The sequence below is a fragment of the Syngnathoides biaculeatus genome, chromosome 3 (genome assembly GCF_019802595.1).
Source record: "Syngnathoides biaculeatus isolate LvHL_M chromosome 3, ASM1980259v1, whole genome shotgun sequence".
NCBI classification, from domain to species: domain Eukaryota; kingdom Metazoa; phylum Chordata; class Actinopteri; order Syngnathiformes; family Syngnathidae; genus Syngnathoides; species Syngnathoides biaculeatus.
The window spans coordinates 8,702,799-8,709,642 of NC_084642.1; the positions used below are offsets into that span (position 1 = coordinate 8,702,799).

The 6,844-nt window shown below is 41.6% G+C and overlaps 1 protein-coding gene across 1 annotated transcript in view; it reads right to left on the minus strand.

The window, feature by feature from the left end:
* Positions 1-1,795, minus strand: part of tcf12 (transcription factor 12) — a 104,323-nt gene extending 102,528 nt beyond the window's left edge. The window contains exon 1 of the mRNA XM_061814097.1: positions 1,541-1,795. The gene's annotated coding sequence lies outside the window, so the exon portion shown is untranslated. The remainder of the gene's footprint in view (positions 1-1,540) is intronic.
* Between the last annotated feature and the right edge of the window lie 5,049 nt (positions 1,796-6,844).

Sequence of the window (6,844 nt, forward strand, 5' to 3'; positions counted from 1 at the left end):
ATGTATTGTTTTGTTTGTTGACATTTTCAGTGCTCACAGTGGTCAGAGGGGGCGCTCACGGGCTCCGCGCGTTTGCTCAGACAGGTCAAAAATTAGAGGGAACCTTGGAGTGCACTGACTGTGAAGTGTCAATCATAGATCTATTTCGTCTGCTGTCGATTTGTGATTGGATGATTGAGTCGGGGAGTGGAAGCAGACCTTTTGCCTTCTGCCGTGGCTGTTTGTTGAGAGGACAACGAGTTTGTCTCAAAAAGAGACTACCATACAATAACTGCCGGATTCCAATTCCTTGTGTGCTGTTACATACTCGGTGGCCATTAAAGCTGATTCTGACTTTGATTCTCAATATCATACTGTAAATACTAAAAGCAGTACTGTGCCATTTTCTGAATTTACCACGTTTTGCACAAGGGAGTTTTTCCCACGACTGATGAGGACAGGTTAAAAAAAAAAAAAAAAAACTATGAATAGGTGAATTCATAAATGCCGCACCACAAATATGCAGGGGTCTACTGTACATGACTTGGATTCAGTAACTGTTTTGTGATTCCCACTGACCTTTCAAAGACCAACAGGTGCATATTTCTGCTGGAACTCGTCGTGTAAATGTAGTGGAACCTCGGTTCTCGGGAATGTTTCAAACTCCCCCTTAAGCGCTGTTACCCCCGACCCAAACAAAAGCACATTTATGGATTGCACAGTTTCAAGAGTCCCAATATTTTTCTTTTTTTTACACACACTAGTAAAGCTAAAATCTATTTTAGTAAAAACTGGTCAAATTTGATCATGGGCCACTTAAGTATACATAAACTTTGAGGAACCTGTATGAAGGAAAAAAAAACATTTTTGTGTATTTTGCCTCACTTTTGGTGAAGTCATCAAATTTCAGGGTGACTGATGACAATGACATTTATGGTATTTTTACAGCTGTGATCGGAGTGCACAATAAGGGGCACCCTCGCCGCGGGATATATTTCAAAGCGTAAGAATATTTGTGCGTTATGAGTAAAACACAGACATTTCGTGCACATTCAAATCAATGCATTCACCATGTAAATTAAAAGACAAGACAAGCAGCAGCAGCAGCAGCAGCAGCATCGCGTCCATGCATATCATCTGATCACCAGACCGCATGTTACAAAAACACGGAGGTCTTATACCGAACACGTACCGGAGTTGTGTATTTCCATATTTTAGAAAGGAATGTTCTCATAAGGTTAGTAACAAGTCACATTGCTAAGTTGCTAACGCTAGCCGCAATTACAGTACGACTTGAGAAGGAATGGAGCGAGCTAGCAGACTGGCAGTGCGCTTTTTTTGGGGAGGTGGGGGGGGGTACATTTAGTTGACAGAAAAACGACTCCTTCCAGGGATTGATACACAAAGTCAGTATTTTTTCGAATGGACGTGGAGAGAAAAGAACGTGCAACAATGTGAAATCTTGGCAGCAGACCACAAGACACAATTCCAGTCCTCCTCAACTCTCAACTTCTTTCACAGGTCCGAACCCATTTCGCCCGAGTCCCTCCTGATATCTTACCTTTTTTTCCGAGCGCAATCCTGACTAGGGTGATCTGGTGAAGACTCGCTGGATCGCAGTCCCCCTCGACACGGGTTACGTGTGCGTAAAAACGGAAATAGCTGCGAGAAATATGCTCTATTTGTATCACTTAGAGTTTCCCTTAGGCAGACATTTTTTGCTGTGCGAGTGCCTCAGCACTAAGATGACATGGGGGGGACGATCGTGTATCCCTCCGCCAAACGGAGAGGCGCGCTGCTCCCCTCTCAGCGGGAGATGCTGCCCTGGGTGGCGGGCGAGGACGGACGTCATCCCGGCTTAATCCTCCCCGAAGCCTCGCTTGCGTCGACGGTGGGTCGCTCGTCGACGACCGTCAGAATCGTCAAAATCTCGTGGCGAGAAGGAACGTGGCACAAGTACTTCTTCCTACATTAGAAAAAAGATACATGTATTTTTTTACTCCTTGCTTTGTCAAACTCGTTACTTTTTCAACCCCCACAGAAAACAACAAAAAAGACGAATTTGAAAACAACTCGTGGCCAAAATACAGAAAAACGCACTTGTTGTGTATACAAGAGTAGTAAAAATATTTTCAGAGTTTTGTTTAAAATAGCAAATAGCTCGAGCTCCCCAAAGCTCAGTTTACATATAACTAAAATGAGATTTTTTTTTTTTGGGGGGGGGGGAATTTTGTTGCTATGTCACCTTTTGTAATTGCTAAAACAATTTTTTTCAAATCAAATAAATACTTGAAATGGTAGTAATTATTATTCGGTGTTGTTTAGTAATACTATAATTAAAAATACTTAAAAATAAGCTACTGCAAAGGTGTCAAACTCAATGCCCGGAGACCAGATCTGGTCCGCCACATGATTTTATGTGGCCCACAGAGGCAAATCATGTGTATCAACTTCCATGATTTTTTTTTTTTTTTTTTTCAAATCTGTACCAAAATTTCAAATTGTCCTATCTTAAAAGAGGGTAAAGTGTTGGCCTCACAGTTCTGCCCCACCTGTTTGGAGTTTGCATGTTCTCCCCCCGTGCCTGCGTGGGTTTCCTCCGGGCACTCCGTTTTCCTCCCACTTCCCCAAAACATGCAACATTAATTGGACACTCTAAATTGCTCCTAGGTGTGATTGTGCACTGCGATTGGCTGGCAACTAGTTCAGGGTGTACCCCGCCTTCCCCCTGTTGACAGCTGGGATAGGCTCCAGCACTCCCTTGCAACACTCGTGTGGATAAGCGGCAAAGAAAATGGATGGTTATACTCCGAGGTTGTGTTTGGCAACCCTGTTTCTTACTAAAATATTTTTTAGCCATGAAGAGGTAGAGAAAAAAGTACACGACACATCTCAGCAGAAATGACATCCAGCTAATTGCTGTGACCATGGAGACCTAATAAAGTCATTTTTTTTAACTTTCCATATCTTTTTAATGTGTTTAGCTTGAATGAAGCGTGTCGCTCAAACCAACGCAATGCAACTTATATCAGAAAAATATATTTGGATTCAAGTTTTTATTATAATCCAAAATTTGTTCTTGACCAGTTATCATAGCAGTTAACACAGCTGTTTCGTGACAAAAATAAGCATCATTTTGCAGCCTTGTTAATGTAGTTGGAGTCAAAAGTCCAAAATTATATTAATATTCAAATGCAACTGAACTTTACTTTTCTTTAATTTACTTGTGATGGATTTAGTCAGCAATATTTTGGAAGATGTTTGTTTTTGTAGTTGCTTTGATTTTGGGGAGGGGGCACCAGATTCCAACAGTTTGGCTGAACACAGCAAAATATGACAGATAACTTCCATCCATTTTCTTTGCCGCTTATCCTCACGAGGGTACACCCTGAACTGGTTGCCAGCCAATTGCGGGGCACATACAGACGAACAACCATTTGGACTCACAATCACACCGAGGGGCAATTTCAAGTGTCCAATTAATGTTCCATGTTTTTGGGATGTGGGAGGAAACCGGAATCCCCAGAGAAAATCCACGCAGGTACGGGGAGAACATGCAAACTCCACACAGAATGGGCCGAGATCGAACCCGGGTCCTCAGAACTGTGAGGCCAACGCTTTTCCAGCTGCCGCCTGACAAATAACATATCAAACTTAAAAAAGTGTGCTGTGTTCATGGTTAGGCTGAGTTCATGAAATTAAATGATTGTTTAATACCTGAGTTTCCTAAAAACATACATATTAAATGCAAACCAGTGATGCCTAATTAGTTCTGGAATGTTCAGAAATAATTATTAAGTTAATATTTTTATTATTATTAAATAATGAAAGTCCTGGAATAGAATGTTGTTTCGAACATTCGAGATTGTATATTTTTACATTTACTTATGTACAGGAGTTGAATCCGTGCTACTGTTTTTTAAATCAGATTTTTGGAGTCCAGAGTATACTTTTATTAAATCAAATCCTGCTTCAGTTATGTTGCCAAAATTAAACGTCACGTCGATTTTTTTTTTAAAAAGAAGATTAAAGCAAAATAAAAAAAAAAGGAACCAAAAAAAAGTTAAGTGCCATTCCAGCACACATACGCGTTAAAGACAGAGGGTGAAATGTCGACAATGATGGATGCAAATCAAGCTTTTGCAAATCAAAACTTTAACGGAACGCGATGAGACTGTTGCGACGACGTTTCCAGAAGACGAAAATGTATTTCGGAATAGGAGTGGATTGCAATGTCCTTTTTTTCTTCTCTCTCTCTCTCTCTCTCTCTCTCTCTCTCTCTCTCTCCGAAGCGTTCATTCTGGCACGACGCAGGGCACCAACTGTTTGGGACTACTTTTTCCTCCGCGCTGGCGAGAAACCAGACCAGAGGACTGCAGTGAAGTCAGTTTCATGTTTGCTTTGGCAGAAGCCTTCTCATTGGTGCTGATTACCGCTATTCAAGGGTGGCAAAAGTACACGCCATCTGTACTAAAGTAGAACTACAGATACTTGTGTACAAAAAAAAAAAAAAAAAAATGTAGAAGCATTTTGATGCATGTAGATATGAGTTTAAATCGTTCCATGATTGCGCTTGTAACTCAAAACACTCCATTTATTGTGTTAAATTCCTGGAAATCATATTAATCCATTACAGCTTCATCCACAAAATATATTTTTAATGCGATTTTGAGAAGAAAAGTAGCACTCTATAGTATTGCACTTCATTTACAATTACAGTATTGACATAATTTAACAGAATTTGTGCTTGTAAGTATCTGTGAGCAACAGTATGGTTTCATGCTGAGGAATAGTACCACAGATGCATTATTTGCCTTGAGGATGCTCGTGGAAAAGTACAGAGAAGGTCGGAAGGAGCGACATTGTGTCTTTGTGGTTCTAGAGAAAGCCTACGACAGAGTACCAAGAGAGGAACTGTGGTACTGCATGCGCAAGTCCGGTGTGGCGGAGAAATGTGTTAGAATAGTACAGGACATGTATGAGGGCAGCAGAACAGTGGTGAGGTTTGCTGTACGTGTGACAGGAGAATTTAAAGTGCATCAAGGATCCGCGCTGAGCCCCTTCCTGTTTGCGGTAGTAATGGATAGACTGACAGACAAGGTTAGACTGGAATCACCTTGGACCATGATGTTCGCGGATTACATTGTGATCTGGAGTGAGAGCAGAGAGCAGGCGGATGAACAATTAGAAAGATGGAGGTACAAAGTGGAAAGGAGAGGAATTAAGATTGGCCAAAGTAAAAAAGCTCCAGGGAGAATAGATAGCCAGGGTGGATGACTTCAAATACTTGCTGTCAACGATCCAGACCGATGGTGAGTGCGGTAAGGAAGTGAAGAAACGCGTCCAAGCGGGGTGAAACCAGTTGACGGAAGGTGTCTGGTGTTTTATGTGACAGAAGAGTCTCCACTAGGATGAAGGGCAAAGTCTATAAAACTGGTTAGGCCGGCCATGATGTACGGACTAGAGACGGTGGCACTGAAGAGACAACAGGAAGCAGAACTTGAGGTTGCAGAAATGAAGATATTGAGGTTCTCGCTTGGTGTTCAGCTCTGTAAGATGGAGTCATATAAATTGTTATTTGCAGAGGATCGATAACATATGCCTGTAAGTATTGCTACAATGTCTCTCTACATGTGTTGCTGAACCCTTTTTGTTCGAGTATCTGTTGCTTGAATAGGGTATAACAATGTGACACCAATATTGCTTTTTTTTTTTTACTTGTCTATGGCGTTTAGCACAGTTTTTTTTTTTTTTTTTTAGCATACATGTAAACATACTTATCGAAAGCAATGGGTTGTGGTTGTTTTAAAAACACATGTAATTAGCTTATCTTGTGTTGAATTTGATAGTGAACTTCAACTGGTAGTGGCAATAAAGATCCTCCACAATGTGTCATAGTACAACATATGTTACTTGTTGTGAATTGAGTTAAATTTACTGCTATCAAGGAACACATGCAAAAAGTTACTTCCCCTGCGACTTGACCGGAGAAGCGGTAGAAAATGGATGGATGGATGGTTACAGCTATCATACAATGCCCGTAGCTCAATTTTTTCTTCACAATTCAAAACATTGAACAACTAGTATCTTTAAAAACACCTAAAAGTTAGGTCACCAGGACAAAGAAAAATAAAACTTTTATCATGCATTATGGGCATTTTTATTGATACTGTGACAGTTCGTAAAAAAGGACTCGGGAACTACGGTATGCTAATTACTAAAAAACTAATTCCTCAAAAATCTCAAGCTAAAAACAAATAATTGTTTCTCGTAGAAGTGATATTTTATTTTTCTTGTTGAATGTTGTGGGCACCACGGTGGGTCAGCTGGTAAAGTGTTGGCCTCACAGTTCTGAGGACCCGGGTTCGATCCCACCCCCGCCTGTGTGGAGTTTGCATGTTCTCCCCGTGCCTGTGTGGGTTTTCTCCGGGAACTCTGGTTTCATCCCACATCCCCAAAACATGCAACATTAATTGGACACTCTAAATTGCCCCTAGGTACGATTGTGAGCGTGGCTGTTTGTCTTGACGTGCCCCGCGATTGGCTGGCAACCATTTCAGGGTGTGACCTTTCTCCTGCCCGTTGACAGCTGAGATAGGCTCCAGCACTCCGCGCGACCCTGGTGAGGATAAGCGAGAAAGAAAATGGATGGATGGATGTTGAATGTTGCGAGTTTTTTCATCAGGGACTAATGTCGGGTTTATCTTGAGCGCGCAGTTGTCCTTGAATGACCCAAGCCCATGAAACTAGGGAACGGTGCAGAAAGGGTGGGTGAGTGAGGGATGACCTCACAGGGACTGGAGTGAATTTGGCTTCCACAAAGAATTTAACACCGTGTTTTATTGCCCAATTTTATTCTGTCCTC